The following is a 25,809-nucleotide window of genomic DNA, read 5'->3' as shown; positions in this document are numbered from 1 at the left end:
AACAGAAGTCGTCTTGAGAAAGACTATATACCTTAAATTAACAATAACAGCAGCAGTGTTCACACAATATGAAACTCCATACCTTCTTCTGTTTAATCAATATCAGTTCCATGTTTAAATAACAGTCTAAGCATCGGCTTTGTACCAGCTGATTGGAAAATGGCCACTCTTATCCCCCTTGCACAAAAGTGGTGTTTCTACTGACCCTGGGACCTACAGACCTATTCGCCTTGCTAGTCTTATTCACAAGGCCATGGAGAAAATTATCAAGGACCTAATCATCAAAGATACAGGTAATCTCCAATCACTAGATCCTACCCAGTTTGGATTGGTCAAGGGGAGATCATGCCTGTTAAACCTGGTGGACTTCTTCGAGATAGTCATCTGACCTTGGACGAGGAGAAATCTGTGCATGCGGCCTACCTAGACCTAGCCAAGGCATTTGACACTATCCCTCACTCATGCATCACTGACAAACTCTTCCAACTAGATTTGGGGTCTGAATGGAGTCATGAAAATTCAGCAAGCAAAGGAGAGTAGTAGTGCTGAAGCTGAATTCATTTTCAAGTCTTGGTGAGTAACTTCACGAGGTGGACCCTGTTTTCACAAAATCTCACCAAGGTAACACTGATGTAGAGACTGTATTTATATAGCATATATCATGGACAGAAGTAGGTAAAAAAAAAAAAAAAAACTAAAAGAGGTAGCTAGGTGCACAAGACCCAGGATATAAAAATGCCCAATCCTGTTAGCTGCATTGGTGTCAGGATTAGAGAAAAATGACAATGTAGAATCCTCAAAATACAGAAGCATTCCTACAACAATGGGGCCAGGCCAGGCCCAGGGGGATGGTGGCCCCCTGTTGTAGAAGGAAGCAGCAGTCTATAGAAATCACAAGAATTGATAGGCCAAAGAAGAGCTATAAAGACGATAGAGTGGACTACTGAGAATAAGAAATAAATTAAACAGTTGCACACCTCATTGCTGATTGCGACATACTAATGGCAGAAGGACTGTATACTGAAAGGAGTAATAATGTCACAAGACTGTTGCACTGGGGATTGTGCAAACATTACAGTACTGAAGTGGCTGAAAAACATTGGAAACATGAGCCACAAAGCATCATAGAAAATGATGAAGTTTACATCACATGGGATCATCCATTGCCAAAAGTTCAAAAGATAGATGCTAGAAAACCAGATATAGTGGTCCAAGAAAAGAAAACAAAAGTAGCACTGATCATTGAAATCGCCACATCTAGTGAATATAGTGTCCTGTGTACAGAGAAACACAAAGTCATAAAATATCAGGATTTGCAAGCAGAAACTAGAGCAATGTGGAAGAAATATACTCAGACAGTTCCAATAGTAGTAGGAGCAACAGGTCTTATAAAAAAGAGTCTAAAATCATATTTAGATATGCTTCCAGTACATGTAACTCTGTACGAATTGCAGAAGGAGTCACTCCTGGGCACATTGCGGATGCTGCGAAGAGCACTTTTGGCTGACATCAAAGAGTGAAACAATACTAATTTCATGAACTTTAATCGTACTTTGACTAAGGAATGTGATCCTTTCCCGTCATGGTATTAAAAACCCAAAAGATTTAGAGAAATTAAAAAAAAATAAATCAATCCTTATATCGCAAGATGGGTTGTGAACTGGCTCACAGATAGAATTCATACAGTCAAAATAGGGGAATCTACCTCCAACAGCAGACCTGTAACCAGTGGTGTTCCACAGAGGGATCGGTCCTGGGAACTCTAATATTCAGAATCTATTTCTCTGAAGTACAAGCTAAATCCAAGGGACTGTGGCTGACAAAGTTTGCTGATGACTGCTAACTGGGTGCAGTCATAGAATCTCCAAACAATGTCAACATCCTTCAAGAAGGTCTTACACAAACAAATGATTGGTGCCAAAGTGATGGCCTCAAACTCAATGCAAAAAATGTATTATCATCCCTTTCTGTAACAGCAAAGTTCCTGCAAATTACCACATCAATGGCAATACCCTAAGTATGCACTCAGTGGTGAGAGATCTGGGCAATCTGGTTGACCGGAACCTTGCCTTTGATCACCATATTTCTACAGTGGAAAGAAGGGCATTCTATATGGCTCATCTCATAAGTAAGGGTATTACCTCAAGAAAAGGAGAAGTTAGCACCTCCCTGTACTCTTCACTCATTAGGCCAATAACTGAGTATAATGCCCCTTTAGGTCTATACCTTTCAATGCACCTGCAACAATTTGGAGAGAACACAAAGATTCCTCACAAGGAAAATTCAAGGTTTTCAGCAGCTATCCTATGTGGATCGGCTGAAATCACTGTCACTTTATTCTGTTTCATACAGACTACTCAGAGGTGATCTCTGCCTTGTGTATAAGGTGATCGCTGACCCTGTTTTATTGGAAATGCTGCATATCCAGAAGTCAAATGGCACAAGGGTTAATCACTCTAAGGACATAAACCTGGGATGTGACATCAAAAGAACCTGCTGGAGGGACAGATTTATCTCCCAGAGGTTACCATGCCTTTGGAATAGACTCCCACTTCACATCAAACAGAGTACCTCATTGGCTCATTCAAATAAAGTCTGTATGATCAGATGGGTAACCATCAATTCACACCAGGGGTTTCACCTGTGTCCCTACTGGACAGGGGGAATAGGTGCTGATCATGGTAACAAGGGTAAATTTGGCTAAACATATAAGGGTCCTCGGGTCAATAGTGTAGTAACTTCCTATGATCCTATGAATTGGACAAATATTTGACTTATCAAGTACATTTTAAATATCCGACTCATCAAATATGTCTGACCTAAAAGGAGAATACTGTTTTCTCCAACACTCAGAAAAAGCTTACCAAAATTTAAATACATCTGCATCACCAAAACATTGAACATATTTCCTTTTGTCATTAAACTTGCTTCCTCAGTTGTAACAGTTCAGCTAAAAATTTTTTTTTTATTTAATGCTGCCTTTGGTACAAGAAACTCTTATCTATTTACTTCTAAATATTGTTCTGCATTCTATAACAACTCAGAAGTAACACATCTGTAATTAAAATATTACCCCCATTGACTAGCATTGCCTTCATAGCAACTGTGGTATATTGAATGGCAGACAGACTTCCTAGGCAATGCTGTAATGCAAGGCATGAGCCTGTAACAGACCATCTAATCCTGCTTTACATTTATCAAACAGAAGGACATTCAAGAGAGATATAAGATGGCATACATCCTCAAATGGGGGATAACATTTTTTACAATGGAGAAGATTGATAAAAAAAAGAAATCCAACAAAATCTAATTTTGATTATATAAACTGCTACACCAAAAGTCAACATACAGATCAACTTATAACACTGAACCAAAAAAAAGGAAACGCACCAAACACACCAAAACCCCAGGACAGATTCATATATATATATATATATATATATATATATATATATATATATATATATATACATATATACTTTGTTTAACTTAAAGCTCATTTCACTGAATTTTAATTCACCCTGACCAAATCATTGAAAGCTCAAATTACTGAAAACTCATTTCACTGAAGTGAAGTACTGGCACTGTGTAGAGTACTGTAAGGCAAGTAAAAGGTATATGCCCTTTTCCCCACTGTAGTGCAATCCTGGAGTTAGTATATATAGTTAGGGGGTGTGGGGGGAGTAGCTCTCCACCTAGTTTGGTTTTATATTATATTTCACCACAAGCTTCAAAACAATACATTTTAAACCATAGACATGCATACTTATAACACCAATGACTAACTCTTTCCAGAAGACAATATAAACCCAAACTAAGTGGGGGGGGGGGCTACGCCACCCACACCCCCTAACTATATATATACATTGACATATCTACATTGACATTTGTGTGAGATCAACATTTCCCCAGATATGGGGATATGCCCTTTCCCTAAGGACTGTGCAATCTTGAAGTTAGTATATATAATTAGCAGGGGGTGTGGGGGTGCATAGGGTTTGTCCCCCTGCAAAAAACATACTTTTCTTTTACTTATATGTTCCAAGGATTAGCCTAGAAACATCTGCTCAAGTGTGTTGATGTCTTTTTGTTGACACAAAGAACATCGACAACTCCATGGCTAGACTAATAGTAGTAGATCCATACATGCACAAACACACACACACACACACACACACACACACACACACACACACACACACACACACACACACACACACACACACATATATATGTAACCATATTTATACATACGTTACTCCTAATTCCAAATATATGATGTTTTAATGATATTTTCAAGGTTCAGGCTATTATTTTATCAAGACAGCATTTCTAATGCTGACTAAGTCATCTCTCAATCAGTGATGGTCAAGAGAGTATAGTTTTAGCATCCTTTGTCTAGCAGCATAATCTAGGTAGCCTCTTTCTTCCCTTGATTTTCTGGACCTTTTCTAATCTCTTTAGGGACATAACAATAGGGACATATAAATGCAAATTAATTCTGATTGTTTAATATGAAGCCTAATGACAGAATTGTGAAGTGGAATAAAAACTTTAGTATCCCTACTGGTTATTGCATAAAACAGGTCATTCCCTATGGAGCAGCATTTCTGGGCGATGGTTTTAATGTTGGACTCAATGTTTTCTTGATTTCTTATTGTGATAGCCAGGTCCTTAATGGTTTCAATAATGTAAAAATTAGATAGTGAAGTTTCCTATGTATCTGTTAAAAGACAGGAATGTAAGGAATGGGTAGTAGATATCAGCTGATAGGGAAGGTAATACTTACTTCAGAAAAGATAGCTTGTGAGTGGAATTAAATGGAAACAGAGTTGAAAACCATGGTTGACAAAATAGGGAAAAAGACATGGGAAAGAAGTAATATGAATTATTTAGAGTGGTTGACAAAGGTTAAAATATTACTGTTGAAGGAGAATGTCTCTTCCTTATTTCTAGACTTATATAAAGCCTTTGTCACAGTTTATCACAGCAAACATCTTCTTCAAATTTCACCACTAAGTCTCTCTCAGCCCACCTTTCTGTGGTTCAAAAGCATACCTCTCAACCTGGAAACATCAAAAAATCTGGACAAGGCCCATGATAAATAGGTACAAATCTGTACGCTGATTAACATTTAATCGGCATACATAATTATGTAACCCCACCCACTCCAAAGGAATTGTGGGATACCAACTTTCAAATGCAAACTGAAGAACAGACAACCAAAATATGGCACCAGAGTCCCCCTGTAGCCATTCCAATGTCCCATTACCTGGCAATTTCACCCCATTTACCATAAACACTAATGTGTGCATATTGCTTTACTTCTACAATGATTATTTGGATTTTATTTTTACATTTTGCAGCACAACAATGCACAAACACTAACAGGCATCTGCTAAACAAAGCAATACTGTCTCACAATAAAAATATACTTGGCATTAAAACTTCTCTGCCCTTGAAACTCACATTCATTGAAATAGCATTGAAACCCACACACCACATCCAAAGAAAATGTGTCTGGCCAGTGGGGGATAAAGATTACTAATGAGGTGTTTTCAAATCATTGGCCCCTTGCACACAAAACAAGAAACATACATGTGTTCTTTTCTTTGATATACTTTCCTGACTTTAAGTTATATTCTTTGTATAATACAGCACACTTGTTAGACAAAGCGCATTTTAAATTTGTTTGAACATTTTTCTAGTAGGCTTTACTGCAGGCAATGAAACAGAATGCATGAACCAATAATAAAAAACTGCCCAATTCAGAACATTTCCATCATAAAAGTCTACTTCCACACCCACACTATAAATAGAATTACAGTAGTGTAAGCCATAGGCATCTTGCACAGCTTCTCACACTTATTTTCAACTTCAGTTTTTTTTTTTGGTGGGGCAAAAGGTCAAAAAACAGAGAAACATTTTAAACATTGATTGTATAATCTAATTGCTAGAATAAAATGTTGTGTTACCATGCATTTCATGAAAGATAGGAAGACTGAAACTTAATTGGCTATCATTATTTAGTGAATTCAGTTCTCACTAGAAAACAACACATTTTAAGAGGAACAGACCAAAGAGCCAAACACAAGTGGTATACTTGGGGCCACAGTACTGGCATTTAAGCACATTTTTATTTTTATGAAGCGTTGTCGCCTCATAGTAAGACACTGTCCGGTTTGATTCTCAGCTAGAGCGTCTTCTGTGTGGAGACATGTGTGAATGGGCGTACCTTCGTTGAAGGTTGTGCTTCAGACCTGGCAAGCCGGCACGTGAAAATCTACTGCCAATCATTAGCGGACTGGAGTTCCGCTGTGGTGACCCCTAGCCGGGAAAAGCCGAAAGACACAACAGCAACATAGTATCATAAAAAGCCACTGGACTGGAAACTATGGAGGTACAAATTTTTCCCAGAGAAAAACGAGACAATTCAAGTACTCCATGTATGGTATCTCTAAGCATGCCATTGCACTATTATTTTATTTTATTTGTGCCGATATGTTTCCTAGTTTGTATGTACAGCTGAATTTCCCAGTATCACCACTTCTGATACGTTTCAAATAGTTGTTCACCTTGTTCAACAGCTTTATGACATTTTCTAAACTGCTATTTAAATAGAGTCAGAAAGCTACCAAGAATGTATGCTAGGCCCCCTTTTCAGAAAGTTCCTTAAAAAGTGGAAAACTTGCTTGTCTCAGTCTCATGGTGTAATTACCAAAGTAGATCAAAAAGTCCAGAACAGCATTTCTGGCAGACTTGGAGTAGCCAGTCATATTCTGTAAATATTGTGGTTATTAAAGTGTCAGTTCTGAGGTATTTAAGAGAAAAAAGTGTCAAAGCAGTGACGTGTTTCTTCTGATTTACCTAGAATAACTTGTGTTGGCCTTTACTGACATACAGAAGACAGAACCATAACACACTCCATTCAGTAAGCTGTTGTTAGCACTGTAGCGTTTTACTCTGAAATATGCAATATGATGATGATGATGATGCACTTCTATTATAGCAAGGATTTATGTATGCATTTTATGTCTGCGACTATTTATAGCTTGTAAAACCATAGTCGACTTTATTACAGTATGCATAACTAGCCATTTTAATTTGCACCACATGAACTTATTACCTACAGTCAAGGACTTAATGTAATCACCACTCAATTCCTAGAAAGCTGTCTCTGTTGTACATACAGAAGTGTTAGCGATCAGGTAGCTGGACAAACAACCCTTTGCTTCGGAACTGCAGGGGGTTACTATACAGCTAGGTGCATAAGGACAGGACAGCAGATGCATCAAATTACAGTATTACACAAATTTAGCACTTTCATTTCCAAAGAGCAGTACAGGGCACTTGCTGTAACACTAAACCGAATCAGATTAAAACAAAACACATGGGACATGCGACATTTTTTTTTTTTTCGATCAGACAGTATCCAAAACCAAAGGGAGGGAATGCCTTTTGCATTCCAGGTTTATTTTAAAGCACCCCTAGAAAATAGTGCATGCAAAACAAACCATGCCGGTGTTACCTGTGGAAAGCTGGTACTAGAGGTAGTACAGAAGGAAATAAAGTAATGTACACCGTGTCACCTAATACAAAGAAGTTCTACAAAAACAGCTTAAAATTAAATCAGTACAGGCGACATTCCGTAATGGAAACATCTGACTCAAGGCTGCATATTTAGAAGCTAGCAACTAGATGATTTTAGTAGCAGTAGAAACCGCTGAACATATTTTCATACAGCCTAGAAGTGCAGGAACGGCAGGTTCAATTCCAGTGGCACATAATCTGTCCTAACCTTCCTTCTAACTTTGCTTATTGTCTCAGAAACTAACAAAAATGGTAATACAACAAGCAAGAAGGGAAAATCCAAATCCAGCAGAACCTAATCACTTACAAGACATACAAGTTCCAAACTGCACACAGTTGAACTTACAGCAGATAAAAGGTTTCCTCTGGCCCAGCAAAAATGGACTTGCACACAAAAGTTAAACAGTACTGCAGAGCAGAACTTTAGCCCAGCAAAGACAGACTTGCACACTCGCCGGCCGCCAAAAAGGTTAAAAACTATACTAAATGGAAGCTTGCTTGAACGGGCTTACAGTCAGTGACTAAACAATTTTCTTCTTTTCTCTTACCTGAAGACTGAGACATGTAGGCGGACTCTGCAAAATTATGCACATCTGTCACGGCTGCCGCCATTCTTCTGTTATATTCGCTATTTCCCTCCAAATATTTTAAAAAATCAATGTCTGATCAGGTCCACAGGCAGTATCAGATGTCATCATGCACGTCCCCTGTAGACTGGAGGTGCGTGGTGATGTCAGCGATAAATTTAAAGTGGTAAATTAAATAAAAAGATCTAAAAAAAATCGGGAATTAAAGGGGCCACTCGGGAATTCGTGGCACCCCATTATTTTGCCTTCAAAACTGGTAAATATCGAGGAATTTGGTATGGTTGAGAGGTATGTTCAAAAGCTACCTGTCCAATAGGTATCAGTCAGAAAAATAGCACGATACTCTCTCTCCTTACCTCCCAGTCACCACTGGTGTACCACAAGGCTCTATCCTTGGTCTCGTCCTCTTTAAGATTTTCACCAACACTCTAAATTTCCACAGAACAGGCCACCCTAATACAATACGCAGATGAGTCCACTCACATTTACATATCTGACAATTTGGTACACCTCTAAAAATTACTCAGAAAGCTTTAGCAGCCACAGAAATGGCTTTTAACTCACAACCCATGCTCAACCCAAAAAAGACAAAACTACTACTTTTTTCCCTAAATTTATTTTTTAAAGTCCTCTCTCTTGATAATACAACTACTGATGTCACTTCTCATAGCAAACTATTAGGGGTGATAGTGGATGATAATCTTAGATTTGATCTGCATATAAAAAATTGTATAAGAAAAACATATCAAAAACTCGGGATGCTTTACAGAGCCAAAAAAAACTTTCTCACCATTGCAACTAAAATACACTTGCTGCTACTTATCTCCTCCCAACTTTTCTTTAGGGTGCTCTTATCCTTACTAATCTCCAGGCTTTACAAAAACTGAAACATGAACAATGCTATAACAAAGTTGTTAAATTTGCAGCACATACCCTTTTCAGAACCCACCACTGTTTAGCAATGAAAAGCCTAAATTGGTTAGAACCGCCACATCAGCTAACATATATACAACTTCTTACAACCTATAAAATTATCCAGCGTCCATCTGCCTGTCCATCACAAAAAAAAAATACATTTAGCACAACTATGTTCCCAGTCGATCATTGTGATTCAGTAACCAAAAACTCCTGTCTATAAACATAGCAAGTCTGCTAGGTATTATCTATACTCATACAAAGTTGCTAAATCCTGGAACTCCTTACATGTATCCATCAGGTCTATACCCTCCCTTCCATCTTTCAAACCCACTCTGAAAGACTTCCTAGCTAAAATCTGTCTCTGCTCTTGCTCAAAACCAGGATTAACCTATATTCCTAAATGTGAGCAAGTACCTTTTTCTTCCTTGTACCTCCTTACTCTCCCTTCTTCACTTATTTCTCTAATGCTGTCTAATTCTCATTTCTGATTTTCTGTTAGTATACCATACACCTGTTTTTCCATCAGTTCATATTGCAATTCCTGTTTGTATTATACTAATTTACATTTCATTTATCTACAAACTATCTAAACTTTCTCTAAATATTAAATGCTTGTCATATACTTTGTATTGATTCTTAACCAATGTTTTTATATTATGTCTAATTTGTTAAAATTATTTAAACTGCACATATTTTTATTTTTATTTTTATTTTTGAAGATTGTAAAATTATTGTTCTTAAAATGTTGTGTGATAATTTTGAGCTTTTCTCCCCGGGCCTCTATTGAAAATGGGCTTCTACCCAGTCCGTCATTCCTGGTAATTAAATGCCAATAAATAAATAAATAAATAATTTTCTGGGAACAGATGTAATTCCTGTAGAAATCTGGAAATTAGATGAGAAGAATGTGATGAAGACTGGGCAGGATTTGTTAAACAATATTTTAACAGTAGGGGACAGCCCCAGCACCTTGGAAAAAAAACTGTAGGGGCTGTGTTACCTAAAGGGGGTAAAGACCCTTCAATATGGCTTTATATAGACCGATTCAATTTAAAACTGCGATTGTAAAGTGTTTGTGTCTATACTAGCTAAGAGAGTGGCAAATATGCTACCACAGTTGATAGACCTGGATCAATGTGTTTTTTGTAGAGGGGAGGCAAACATTTGACAACATTAATAGAAAAATGATGATCCAGATGTAAATGGAGTCCAAGAAACACAGCTATCATTGATGAGACTTGATGCAGAGAATGCATTCAACAGAGGCAACTGGGATTTTATGAACAGGACAATGGTAGCATCTGCATTCCCTGACAGAATAATAAGATTAATAAGGAGGATATATGAAGGATTGGTGGCAAGAATTAAAGCGTGAGGGTTCCTTTCTGACCAGCTGTCTTTGATCAAAGGAACCAGGAAGGGGATTCCCTCCTTCCCCTATGAAGTTTGCTTAACACCCAGTGGTTTAAACCTTGGCTCTAAATGACTGTCACTGATGAAGTGACATCCTGACCCCATGTGCAAAAATGGGAAAAAGGGTTATGGATGGATGGGTTTAGGGTTATTAGAAAAGCAAATATAAAATTCTCAAAATATAACTGGCATGGAAATCAAGGGAAGTTTTAGCTTTATTTGCAGATGATATTATTTTACTTGATGAATTCAGAAAGAGACATTTTACTGTTGTGGAACATTTTCAGGCATTATCAAGTATTTTCAGGATATAAAATAAATGAGAGTAAATCAAAAGACACCAGAGTAAACTATGTACCCATGCATTACCTGATTCTGCAATAGTCATACTTATGGAGACACAATAAAGATGAAGTATTCAGGTCTATGGATTGAAAAGGATTCTGTTATGGTAGCTAATGATATGTGAGAAGACAATACCAAAACTAAGAAACTGGAAGCTCTTGATTATGGAGATGAGTAGCAAGATACAAGTAGTGAAATGTTTTAGTTCCTTTAATCTTTAATATAGGCCAGGTGCTTTTTTATCAACCAGAGAAGTTGTAAATGACAATTAATAAAGTGTTCAAGAAATGTATCTAGGAAGGGAGGGGAAGAGAGCAAGAATTAAGTGGAATAAATTTATTCTTCCTGCAGGACAAGGTAATTACTGGTTACCTGATTTGAAAAAATACTTCACATCTATGCAGTTACAATTTGTATACATAACTACATGAGAAGATTTTACATCGATGTTGAAATGAAAGATGATAAAATGAAAGGAGAAACTAGAATTGTGGATGTGAATTCTTAAAGAGAAAAGCATCAACAATGCAGAATCTGATAGTCATGAAGTAGCAAACATATTTAAAGAATTAAACTAGTGAGGGAAAAGAAAAAAATATTTTTTTTACCAACAGTGATGTATGAAAGAAGTGGTATAGAAAAAATATATAACAGGGCTTGAAATTCATTAAAGGAAATTAGCAAAATAACCAAGGTATTGGGTTATTAAATAACTCAGTATGGATAAAATAAGAGTCAAATGATGCTAAGCAGAAGTTTGGACTGCAGGTCAGAGACTGCCTTCCCTATCAGGGATTGATAACATAGTATTAGCAAACAGAAAGAGATAGGGGAGATCTAAGTAAAAGATCACCTCTGGTAGAGTTTTTAGTGGAGTTTAGAACAGAAGATGCTGTTAAAATAGAATAATGAGTACAGCATATGAAATACTGCATGATAACTATAAGAATCAATCAGAGGAGGAGGTTAAAAAGATTGGGAAAAGAGAACCGAGAGCCAATTAACAATGACATGATGGAAGGATATATGTAGGGTTCTTAAGTATGCAACAATGTCCAGAAGGTTTATGATTATTGCATGGACATAGTTGCACTGGCAATTTTAATCCCTAGAAGACTTTAGAGTATTGCCCCTAGGTAGACAGCAAATGCTGGAGTTGTGGTGAGGAAGAAATAAATAACTCAGAACATTCACAATTATTCATTTATTTTTGAAATGCAATGAATTGGCAGATTTTAAAAATATAAAATATCCTTCAGAGTATTTTGACAAAAATGTTGGAGGAACAAATGGAAGTAAATTATTCCTCTAAGGTAGGAAAGGAATTGCCTAGAATTGCTTAGACACAGTGGGGTGTTACTAATTTTTAATGCTATTGACTGGCAAAAAAAGCAATTATTAGAAAATGGAAATCAAAGTATATAACAAATATAATGGATGTTTTAAACAACTTTAAACAGCTTTATATTCATCAAATTGTAAGTTTGTGACATGATCTCACATATGTGAATAACGATTTAAAAAAAATCTAAATAATAATTTCTATTACCATATATGTGCATTATACATCCAGTTTTCACTCTGTTTTACTCTTGCACATTACAACATACCCATATACCTTTCAATTCCTACAAACCTACTTACCTTAGTTATTTATTTGGGCATTGTTGTGTGTATATTGCTCCCCAATGTACCATTTGTAATGAATATAACTTGGTCCATCTTTTAATGATCTCATCTTGAGATCTGCTACTTCCTTTACACTATTTACTATGTATTTATTTATTTACTTTATTTATTGTCATTTATTAACCAGGTTGGTCCAACTGAGCTAAAGGCCCATTTTCAGTGGAGACCCGAGGAGAAAAGCTCCAATTACAATTACAGACATTCCAAAAAAAATAGTAATTAATACAAAGACTAAATATTACAATAGTAATACTGACAAGAAACATTTAGATAAAATGAAATAAACAAAGACAACATATTTATATATAAGTTTCAAAAAATCCAATACAATAACGTCAGGATAAAGCCTGAATAGGAATATTTACAAGAACCTGATTGTAGATAAACTGTAAATTGGAGTGTTAGAAGAGTAAGAAAGAAAGGCAGATAAAAAGAGAGAGAAAAACGTAAAGTAATCAAAAGTAGAATTTAGGAAGAAATCAGTTAGAGATCAGGTCGGAGTTTGGCAAGGGCAGTACCAGGTCTTAAGAAGATAGTTTTTGAGTTGTAGTTTGAAATGGAACTTATGGGGGATACTTCTTATTTTAAGTGGAAGGGAGTTCCAGGTATGAGCTACAGAGTATTTATATAGGGACTTACCAATATTTTTTGACGGTTTGTAAATGTCAAGAAGATGTTTGTCAGATGTACGAAGTTGACATTGGGGGTAGCAGAAGTGGGATTATAAAGAAGTGAGTGTGTAATATGCAGTTGAGAAAGAAACAACTGTTTAGGGAATTCAGGCCATTGCAATGATTTAAGGGCGAGCCAGTGGTGGGATTGTAGGGGAGATTACAGGCGAATCTAGCTATTTTATTGTATGTTTGCTGTAGTTTAGAGAGAAGTAAAGACTGAAGGTTAGTAAGAACTGGCTCTGTATACAAAAGACAGGGTAATAGGAGAGACAGTGCCAGGGAAGGTTTGGTGAGGGGTGAAAGCAGTTTGCGGTTACGGTACAGGAGACCAAGTTTCTTGTGTTTTTTTAATGCAATAATGGATATGTATGTCAAATTTTAATTCATCATCAATTATAACACCAAGTAACTTTAGTATGGGGTTCTGGTCTGATAATGGTATTATTGAGGGAGGTAATAGAGAAAGTGGATGTGTGTGTTGCCAGTGTTTCAGGAAGGAAAAGTAGAAGTTTATTTTTTTGGGTTTAGAATTAGGTGATTATCAGTGAGCCGGGTTTCGATGGATATAACAGTATCTTGGGTAAGAGCAAGGAGTTCTGGGATGGTGTGGACAGTGGTAATAAGGGTTGAGTCGTCAGCATATTGTAAGATTGTGAAGATGTTGGTAGCAGAGGATAAACTGTTAGTAAAAATATTGAACAAGACAAGACCCAATATAGAGCCTTGCGGGACACTGGTGTTAACAGGAAGAAATGGGGAGGTGACAGTTTTCCAGCATATAGAGTGTTTTCTATTAGATAAGTAGCTAGAAAACCAGCTTAAAGAGGGGATGGAGACCAAGGTTATAGAGTTTAATTATCAGTTTAGAGTGAGAGACAGTATCAAATGCTTTGGAGAGGTCAAGGAATAAACAGGAAACTCGTAGGTTGTTGTCACGGGCTTTTGCTACTATTTGGGTGAATGAGAGTAGGGCTGTTGCTGTACTATGGTGGGGTCAGAAGCAGTGTTGGGTGGTAGTAAGAAAGTTATTATCTAGCAGGTGTTTAAGTAGCTGAGTGTGGACACACTTTTCTAGAATTTTGGAAAGGGGGGATAGTATAGCAATGGGGGTGGTAGTTAGATGGGTCAGTGGAGTTTCCTCCTTTGTGAAGATGGATTGTGTAGAAAGATTTCCATACATCTGGGACAAGATATTCAGTAATATAATGATTAATAAGGATAGAGACAGGGTAAGTGATAGCATTGGCAGCAATTTTAAGAAAGCAGGAAGGCAGATTGTCAACACATGGAGAGCAGGGCTTAAGTTTATTTAGTTGGGATTTGATGAAGGCAATGGGAACTGGCTGTAGGGAGAATGTATTGGAGGAAGGAGGAGTGGGATGTAAAGGTAGAGAGGAGACAGTAGAGATATTTTGAGTTAGTTTTTGGATTATTTCAATTAAGTAATTATTTAAAAGAATAGCAGTCTCTGAGGCAGGATTGAGAGGGAATGGGTTCGGGGTAGGAGGATTACCAGAGTGGAGGATTTTATTTATGGTGCACCAAAATGTTTTAGGGTTGTTATGTGGGCTACTTTGGTTGGAGGCAAAGAACGTTTTTTTTTTTTGTCTCTGATAACTAGTTTTTACACCTGTTTCTAAGTTCCTTGTAGTTTTGGAGTAAGGGAGGAGTTTTATTTCTGGCCCAAGTTTTCCATGCGGCACCCCTCTGATGCATGATAGAGTGTGTTTGCTTAGTTAACCAGGAGCACATTTTGATTTTACCATTATTTTCCTGGAAGGTGCTATGGAGTTTAGTAAATCTAGAAATAGTGTATTGAAAGAGATTACAGCATCACTAAGGGGGAGGTTTTTAAGGAAGGACCAGTTTATATTGGACAAAGTGGAGATGAAATTGGATTGAAGTGAGTCAGATCACGACATTCTCTGTAAAGGTGTTCTTTGTTAGGGTGTTGGGAGTATCTATGGATATAAACAGGGGTATGGTCACTTAGAGAGTTAGGGAGAATGCCAGGGTTATGGTAGAGACAAGGGTCAGAAGTGAGGATGCAGTCTATTATAGATCCTGAAGTAGAGCTTCTGTTGGACCTGGTAGGGGAAGATATTAGTTGGTGGAAGCCGTACAGATTGAGTCTATGAGTAGGATATGAGGAAGAAAGAGTGATCCAATCTATATTTATGCCACCAAGTATAATGGTTTCATAAGGAATTGTTTAGGGTGAGCCAGGAAAGAAAGTTTTCAAGGATAGGGATGTTGTCCCCTGGGGGAATGTAGATAGATACAATGGCAAATTTTTATAGGGGTTAAGTTGACAGTTTACTATTTACTATTCACCAGTTTATTTCTAAACCCCACCTGCTTCCATAAAAACTCAACTTACAACTCCATAATTAACTGGATACTCACCGACTCCCCTCACCATTACCACAACCCCACTACCCTAGGTAGGAGAAGGGGTGAAGAGTAGAGAAGTATAAAGGAAATGAAAGTGGAAGTGAGTGAGAATGGGGGTAGGGTAGGGTAGTGGAGTGAGCCCGAGCGTAGGGAGAGTGAATGGAGTGGGTTGACCTAGCAAGGAGAAAGTACAAGTGAAAGGAAAAAAAACAATCAGTAAGGTAAGTTGAGTGAACAGGTAACTCAGGGGAGCCCTATGCTGGCTGTAAATGGACAGAAAAGCAGGTAGTGCCCAATTAGTGAAGAATAAGTATTGAGGGGGAGGTACTGAAGGCTATAACTCTATTGAGAGGGGCTAAATACCTTAACAAGACAGAAAAGTTAAGCAAAATGTATCAACAGTGAAATGGATGAAAGGGGGTGGGCGAAGAGAAAGAAGTTTGCAGCTGTCACCCCTGGGGTATGCACTCTAGCTGATTGTAGCAGATTTTAATAAGGCATAACATTAGTCACAAAAGCAGGCACCTACACTACACAAGTAGCAACAGCAAGGTTCCCAAAGTTAAAGTTGGGGCTGCAGTCTATTTTTTGATGATTGCTGGTTAGAGTTTCCTTTGCTTTTAGCTGAAATGAGAGGAGTCCTTGCTCGCACAAGTGTGTGTGTGTGTGTGTGGGGGGGGGGGGGGGGTGAAGCGACCAGGTGCTCAGTGGCTCTAAAAGTTTTAAAAATGACAAAAGAAAAGAATATAACGCTAATGGCAATAACATAATGATATCAAAATATGCACAGACATCATAAATATTGTACAGAAAGCAGAGTGAGTGAACATAGCCTACTAAAAATCACCAAGACAAATACATTGAGACTCTGCAACAAAACTTATTTAGTAGCAGTCAGTTTAACTAGTTAGAATATCCCATCACCAGACAATACTGCAACAAAGTAGCAGTTTCACCAGTTTACCAAAATATCATTCAGCATTTTACAATGTATGTTTAACTTACAGAAACAGAGTATTCAGTAGCAGCAGTCAGTGTAACTAGTTGGAATATATCATTGCAACCAAGTAACTCTGAAAAAACGAAGTCAGCTTAGACCCAGCAGCAAATTATGAGACTCCATCAGTTGTTTTAGCGCTTTCATTCACTTTAATCTTCTGTGAACTTCCTCAGAAACAACTTCACCATCCATACACCTATTTAAATATTATTCAATCACAAATTAATTTATTAATTAATTTACATACATAATTGATGGCACTGAATAAAATTTAAAGACATACCATAAAAAATTACTGAAAACTTTATATAGTACATATGAACTCTTAGATGGTGAAGTTGTTTCTGAGGAAGTTCACAGAAGATTAAAGTGAATGAAAGCGCTAAAACAACTTGTGGAGTCTCATAATTTGCTGCTGGGTCTAAGCTGACTTCGTTTTTTCAGAGTTACTTGGAATATATCATTACCAGACAATATTGCAACAATGTAGCAGTTTCACCAATTTACCATAAATATCATTCAACACTTCAGAATGTATTTTTCACATAAAGAAACAGAGTATTGCTTCCTCAGCACTATCATTTAGAGGAGCCCTGAATCAGGTTGCGGAAATGGGAGCAAGCAAAACAAAAACATAAGCTTCTAATATCCAAATATAAACTATACCAGCAAGATAACAAATAACTGGAAAGCTTCCTTAGAGAGAAATTAGTGTAATACTCTATGCAGGGACAGTGATTTTACAGTGTGGAAAACAACACTGAGAAAAAGAAAAAATAACACTATCACTTACTATCAACCATGTGCCTGTCGACTGATGCAGTTTCCAAGTTTTAATAGTAAACCATGTGTATGTATATATATATATATATATATATATATATATATATGTATATATATATATATACACATATATATATATATATATATATATATATATATATATATATATATATATATATATATATATCTGTGCATCATCTCTGCACTCACATAATTTGCCCTCCTACTCCTCTTTAACCGCCAAATTCTAATAGTTTATTTCCAACAATTTCTCATACTCAAATGTAATTCACTATTAATGACCCTTAGACTGTTCTGTTGCTAGATTTTACTACTATTATTGTGGAATGTAAAATTTCAGTTATAATTCACTGTCAATGACTGATGTTATTATTATTATTGTAGAATGTAGGACTTTCTTACTGTAGAATGCTGCATAAAGCTGTATGACTTCTTTGTTTTGTACATGTATATGCTAATATGTTGTCATTGTTACTGGAGATTTTCTCCCTGGGCCTCCACTGAAAACTGGCTCTTTTTAGGCCCAGTGGACTTCCCCGGTCATCAAACTGAAATAAATAAATAATAATAAATACTAGAGATGCTACATCTGGAGGGCTTTCAGCTGCAAATGTACAGCAAATATGGCATCCAGGGTTTTTAAAACCTTTGGTGTGTTGTACCTTAGCAATCACTTGGGGGTGGGGGCAGGGAGGGAAACCATCAACTGGAGTAAAGAGTAGCAGGGGAGAATTCAAGGCACTCTGTTAACCTAGCTAATTAGCAAAGAACAGCAAAGGAAATAAGGTAAACATACAGGCACCCTTTTGAAGGACTGGAAGGTTTCTATAAGAAAAACTATGAGTAATACATATATATATATATATATATATATATATATATATATATACATATATATATATATATATATATATATATACATATATATATATATATATATATATATATATATATGGTTCCCTATCAGAAGCCTGAAAATCAAAATCCTGAAACCAAAAGCCTGAAAATTCAAAATCCCGAAAACCCAAAATCCTGAAACTCAAAATCCTGAAAACACAAAATGGACATACTGACATCATTGTGGCTTTGCTATTGTTAGCCCTGTGGTGTTAGGTCATGCGTTGGGTTCAGGTAAGTGTGCGGTTGGTTTTATGTTAGGGTTAGGGGTGGTGTAAGTGAGTTAGGGTTAGGGCGCAGGTTAGGCATGTATGCAATAGTAACAAATATTGGGGTTAGGGGCGGTTTAAGTGAGTTAGGGTTAGGGCGCGGGTCAGGTGAGTGTGCGATAGTGATGGACCTTAGGGTTAGGTTTAGGGTCAGGGTCAGTCGGTAGATATTAGTGTCTTTATAGTGACATATTAGCATTATTTGTGTTTTCAGGATTTTGAGTTTCAGGATTTTGGGTTTTCGGGATTTTGAATTTTCAGGCTTTTGGTTTCAGGATTTTGATTTTCAGGCTTATAGTGTTTCAGGCTTCTGATAGGGAACCATATATATATATATTTGTATATACAGTGGATATAAAAAGCATACACACCCCTGTTAAAATGCCAGGTTTTTGTGATATGAAAAAATGAGACCACAATAAATAATTTCAAAACTTTTCCCACCTTTAATGTGACCTATCACCTATACAACTCAATTGAAAAACAAACAAATCTGTTAGGGGAAAAAAATATAAAAAAATAAAAAAAATACAATAAGCTAGTTGCATAAGTGTGCACACCCTTAAACTAATACTTTGTTGAAGCACCTTTTGATTTAATTACAACATTCAGTCTTCTTGGGTACACACCTGCCATTAATTAAAGTGACTCTGATTAACCCCAAATAAAGTTTAACTGTCCTAGTAGGACATTTACTCAGTTGCCTGCTACAGCAAAAGCCATGGTTAGCATAGAGCTTTCAAAGCATCAAAGGAATCTCATTGTTGAAAGGTATCAGTCAGGAGAAGGGTACAAAAAAAGTTCCACAGCATTGGATATACCATGGAACACAATGAAGATAGCCATCAAAAAGTGGAGAAAATATGGGACAACAGTGATGTTGCAAAGAACTGGATATCTCTCCAAAACAGATGAAAAGACAAGATGAAAATTGGTCAAGGAGGCTGCCAAGAGACCTACAGCAACAATGAAGGAGCTGCAGGAATTTCTGGCATATACTGGTTGTGTACTACACGTGACAACAATCTCCTGTATTCACCATATGTCTGGACGGAAGCCTTTTCTTACACAGAAAAACATCCAGGCCTGGCTACAATTTCCAAAACAACACATCAAGTCTCCCAAAAGCATGTGGGAAAATGTGTTATGGTCTGATGAGACCAAGGCTGAACTTTTTGGGCACAATTCCAAAAGACACGTTTGGTGCAAAAACAACACTTTGCATTACCAAAAGAACACCATCCCCATGGTGAAGCGTGGTGGTGGCAGTATCATGCTTTGGGGTTGCTTTTCTTCAGCTGGAACTGGGGCTTTAGTCAAGGTGGGGGGTATTATGAACACTTCCAGATACCAGTCATTTTTGGCCCAAAACCTTCAGGCATCTGCTAAAAAGCTGAAGATGAAGAGGAAATTCACCTTCAACACAACAATGACCCCAAGCATACAGCCAAATCAACAAAAGAATGGCTTCACCAGAAGAAAATTAAAGTTTTGGAATGGCCCAGCCAGAGCACAGATCTAAATCTAATAGAATATCTGTGGGGTGACCTGAAGAGGGCTGTGCAGTAGAGATGCCCTTGTAAGCTGACAGATTTGGAGAGCTTTTGCAAGAAAGAGTGGGCAAATTTTGCCAAGTCAAGATGTGCCATGCTGATAGACTGCTACCCAAGAAGAAGGAATACTGTAATTAAATCAAAAGGTGCTTCAACAAAGTATTAGTTTAAGGGTGTGCACACTTATGCAACCAGCTTATAGTATGTTTTTTATTTTTTATATTTTCCCCTGACAGATTTGTTTGTTTTTCAATTGAAATGTACAGGTTGTATGTCACATTAAAGGTGGGAAAAGTTTTGAAATATTTATTGTGGTCTCATTTTTTTATAACACAAAAACCTGGCATTTTAACAGGGGTATGTACACAATTTATATTCACATATCCACTGTGTATATATATATATATATATATATATATATATATATACATACACATATATGGGTCTACTTCAGAAGATCGACAGACCATTTGATTGACATTCATTTGGTCGACAGCTCATTTGGTCGACAACCAGTATTCAAGGCACTTAACAGGGATTTGCCCCCCTCCCCAATGTTGTTTGACTCTGAGTTGATATATATAGTTATGTATGTGTATATATTTGTATTCCTCTTTGCTCATTGTTTGCTGCACACTATGTAGCTAAAGATAAAAGCAGCTTGAGACTTTCATTTACAGTTGGTTTAATCTTTGACTCCCCTTTCATGTAACTACCTTTTTGGCTGCTAGTAACATTAAATTTAATAAGGCTTTACTATGTCTAAACAAGTCATAACCTAGACATCAACTCGGTACATTGTGTCTTAGTTAATGTAATATATTCCACCAACAACTGAGTGTGGGCATCATGTAGGGAATCAGTAAACTCCACATATTCCCCAAAAATGTGTTCCCAATTTCCTCCCTCATTCCCTTCACATCTCTAATATCTGCTATCCAGTTGAGAGAAAATCCCCTGAATTCGACTTTGAATATTAAAGCATGTGTAAACATTTCCACGCAAATATCCTAAGTCTTAACTTTGAAGCATACCTATAAGCCTTACAAACCTCCTCCCACTGGCCTTTTGTAGTTTGTCATTCTAACCTTCACTCTCAGTGTTTTTTAAATTTTTTTGGCTGTTTTTTACATCTGATCCTCTTCCACAAAACCACAGTAAACCATACCTATGAGCTTGGAAACATGCTATATTCTCTTAGCTAATACTGATATAAACACTTTGTAATAGTAAGTTCAATCAAAACATTTTTTGTATGAGGCTGGGTCTGCAGGAATCTTGCCCTCCTTTGGTACTACTACTACCACTATCTTCCTCCATGACGCATGTATCCCTTTAAAACGTTATTAAACAGTACATTCCAAATTTTAAACAGCCTTCCTCCTAACTTCCAAATTTCTACAGGAATTCCGTTCATTCCAGGAGATTTCCCTGTTGCTTGGTTATACATCACATTTTGTTTATCCTTTATATATGGGGAAGGTCTGGCATAATGGTTCAGGTCTTTACCTCACAAGTACAAGGTTCTGTCCCCTTGTTTTTGGCTAGGCTTGTTACAATCTGCAGACTGATAGCCAAATATTTCCTTATGAAACTATAAATCGACCTATGAACTTAATAAACCTACAGCCGTTAACTGTTGAGCTTCCACTTCACCAAGCTTTGGAATATCTAATGTTTACAAAAAAAAAAAAAAAACTTCCAAAATGACTCATCCTGATTGCTCTACTCTTCTGCTCTATATAACTGTTCATAAAATTTCCAAAATATCTCCATTATCTCTTCACAATTCCTAGTAAACCTTTTCGTCATAGGGCCACTGTGTTTTGCCACTGCCTTTTCCACTTTCTGCTGCCTTAGTCATTACAGTTAAAAAAAATGTGCACTGTGACATTTGTCATAAAATAACTGTTTAACCAAAACTTTTCTAAAGTCACACATATTGTCCACATGCTCACTTATTTTGTCTTAGCACTCTATAAGTGTTCCTCTTCTTGAAATGTAAGCCCCCCCCTCCCCTGCAACATTTTAACTTTTGCCAACCTTTCTAGTTTCTGTTACTTTTCTCCCACATTTCTTTCTTTTTTTTTTAATTTTACTACACTTTTAAAATCCACCTCATTTTATCCCAGAGTCTAGCCAGTCCCTATGGAATGATTTCTGTCTGCCCTAATAACTCTTAAATGTTATTTATTACTCATTCCTTAAATTCCATCTCTTTTAAATAAATGCGCAGGACAACATTATGTTTCTTTCATTTTAGCTCCTTGCATCTTTATCTTACCTCTTACAGGTGAGTGGTCAGATACTGTTATTGGATGAGTCCAAGTGCTTTCACCCAAATGGACATGCTCCTGGGGTACACAGTTCTGCCCAGCCTTGCACACTAATATTGCAGATCATTTTCAGACTACCTCTCAGGCTCCAAAATATCGTCCATACCAAATACTTTTATACACTTCTTTAACAATCTGTCTCTAGTAATAAATTCTTTACTAGGGCCCCCTGACACATCTTCATTGCTACACATTAACTTTGAGACACCACATAAAAATAAATTGCCATGCTAAAACTTACTTTTCCCAAAATTCTTCCAAGTTCTAGAAGTGCAGTTTTAGGGGGAATATAGATGCAAAACAAGTAAAACTCTTTTCTTGATAGTATCCCCTCACTACCACAATTCTTCCATTACTGTTTTTTTCCTCTTGTATTACAAAGGGAGCACCTCCTCCTGCTATCAAAACAGTAACACCTCCTTTCCTTTGTCCATGATATTATGCTGAACACCTGAACTGGTGTCCTTTTAAATATAACTGGAGTTTTGAATATTGCAAAGGAGATAAAGGATCTAGAGGGAGGATCTTTAGAAAAGGGAACAAGCAACATTTAAAGAAACAAATGGAATTTGTGGAAACAACACACTTAGCATAGTTTTTAGGTGGAGGAATGAAGTTTATGGGACGATACAAGTTAAGCAATTTATGTAACAGTATGAATGAAAATTGTTAAAAAGAAAAAATGTATACCACATGACAATAATAATGGGAAATATTATTGCAGTTTGTTTTCTTTCCTATTAATGTAGGTGAACTCATGTTGCAACCTAAAAATGTGATAACTTAACAAGTATGTTTAAAAAGATTAAGCCAACTGAAAGCATAAATTTCATGCAATGAGTTTTGCTACTGACAAGAAGTTATTATAAAATGACACAGAAAGAAACTGGTGAGTAGGCATTGTGAATAGTAGTCATTTTCTTTGCCGAGGAAGTTAAGTGCACAACACTGAGATAGTCAGCTTTGCTAGTAGATTTTGCATATAGTGGTTAGCCTTGTTACAGGACTGGGGAGTACCTTTAATTATAAGACTGGTGATTTGCAGTTATTTAAACCCCAAGCCCACCTCACACATTCCCTTTAAAGTGCTAGCTCTTTGAATGATTCTATTTTTCCCTATTATTTTCCTTGTGAATGGAATCTGCTAAACAATGCTGAGGTGATCAGCTTAGTAGTAGGTGTTGTGCAGAGCAGTTAGTTTGAGACAGGACTGCCGAGTATCTCTAATTATAAAACTGCTGGTTAGTCATTACTTAACCTTAAGCCACCCTTCCATTTCCCTTTAAATTGGTAGTTCTGTGTGTGATTCTATTATTCTGCTATTTAAGAGGCTAAGTGCCCAGTGCTGATGTAATCAGCCTTGGTATTAGGTGTTGTGCATAGTGGCTAATCTCAGATGGACTAGGGAACCCCTTTAATTAGAACACTGGTAGTTAGTGGTTATTTGAAACCCAAGCCAATCTCCCAGTTCCCTTTAATTTGCTAGCTCCGTGAGTGGTAGTGGGCACAGCAGTTGTGTGCATGTATGAAATAGGAAGATGAGTACTGCATGCCTTTGATCCTGTGTTATTGTGTTAGCATAGATATGTGGGTGAGTGTGCTAAAAATATTATAGCAATAACCCACGCCTGGGTGTGGGTAATGCTGGATTTACCCACGGTTGGCGTGGTTTGGTCCCGAGGGTGAAGCCCGAGGGACCAAACAAAGCCAACCGTGGGTAAATACAGTATTACCCACACCCAGAAGTGGGTTATTGCTATTATACCATGACATTATTTAAGAAAAGAAACTATTACTTTTCTTAAATAATGGCATAGTATAATGCCTGTTTACTGCCCTTCCGCAGATGTCTGGCATCCGCGGCAGTTCTGATGTACTCCGCGCGCAGTACATCAGAGTTGTAAAAGCAACGGAGAAAGCAAGATCTCCGTTGCATTTTTTTTACTGTTTCGCTATGTTAAATGGGTTTAACATAGCGAGACACCTTTAACATAAGCAATGGAGATGTCCGTTGCTTATTTTAAAACTGTCTCGCTATGTTAAACACATTTAACATAGTGAAATAAAAAGCAACGGAGATCTTGCTTTCTCCGTTGTTTAAAAAATGTCGCTATGTTAAATGGGTTTAGCATAGCGAGACAGCTTTAAAATAAGCAAAGGAGATCTCCGTTGCTTATTTTAAAGCTGTCTCGCTATGTTAAACCCATTTAACATAGCGAGACAGTGTTTTAAAAGTAAAGTTATACTAATGGAAAAAGGTCCGGGCGACCGGACCTTTTTCCATTAGTATAACTCGATTTACAATGTGCACGCTGGCCAATCAGCGTGCACGTTCTGGGGGGTCATGGTATAATATTCATTATTCAATATATAGGTAAATCTAGAAGTAAATATATAACTAATACTTAGTTCCTGTTTTTTCTATATACATAACACCATACAAATTTGAGAATTAACTAATACAAGTTTAGCCAATATTAGTAAACATTAGTTGAGTGAGTTTGAGTTATACTCAATTGTTTTTATTTTATGTTTGAGGTATTTCTTGTTTTAACTAAGCAAATTATTTAACACAAAACTTTAAATTTTATTATACATCCTTCTGACGTTTAGCTTGAATGGCTTTTTTAATTAGTTAGAATTTCTAAAAGGACATTGACTGGAGCAATGTAAAAATAATTATAGTATTTGAGGACTTAGCATACCTATCGGTCACTGTGGACTTAATTAATCACTATGCATGGAGACCTGCTTATGCACAATTTTCAAGTTACATGTGGGAAAGAATACGTTATCTGCAAACTACAAAAAGCTTAGTGACATGCAATACATATTGACTATAAAGCTATACATGCAATGTAAACACAAAACACTACATTATGCCATAAGGGAATTGAGAGAGGAGAATAAAACTAGACAAAACAATAATCTGCTATATATCAGGATAATAACTATAGAATTTGCCCACTTGATCCAATGGATAGTAAAGATCTTAATCTTACAAGTTTTAGTAGCTATACAGCATGATGTCATAAAAAGGTAAGTACAGGGATCAGAACAACTAAGATAAAATTAGGAAAATGTAACAGAGGTTGGAATCATAACATATACAAAGATAACATAACACAAGCTATGTTTAAGGCTAGGGAAAGCTTCCTAAAAGTGAACTAATTATCCAGATGGAGTAAATACCTCTGCTAATACTATGAATCAAGAATTTATTACTGAATAGAAATATTGGACAATGCTTCTGATGTTTCTACATCTCATCAACATTTATATCTTACAGTCACTGTTAATAATGGGCCGTCATTTGGTAACTACTGATAAAGACAACATA

At 36.8% G+C, this 25,809-nt stretch overlaps 1 protein-coding gene across 1 annotated transcript in view; it reads right to left on the bottom strand.

Moving 5' to 3' along the window:
- LOC122802346 (probable ATP-dependent RNA helicase DDX60) overlaps positions 1-25,809 on the bottom strand; it is a 682,486-nt gene that overhangs the window by 13,516 nt on the left and 643,161 nt on the right. The window lies entirely within an intron of this gene.

This window comes from Protopterus annectens, chromosome 5.part0 (assembly GCF_019279795.1).
Source record: "Protopterus annectens isolate FY-2018-M chromosome 5.part0, PAN1.0, whole genome shotgun sequence".
Taxonomy (NCBI): Eukaryota; Metazoa; Chordata; order Ceratodontiformes; family Protopteridae; genus Protopterus; species Protopterus annectens.
Note: the sequence above shows the minus strand (reverse complement) of the source record. Positions and strands in the feature narration are given on the sequence as shown.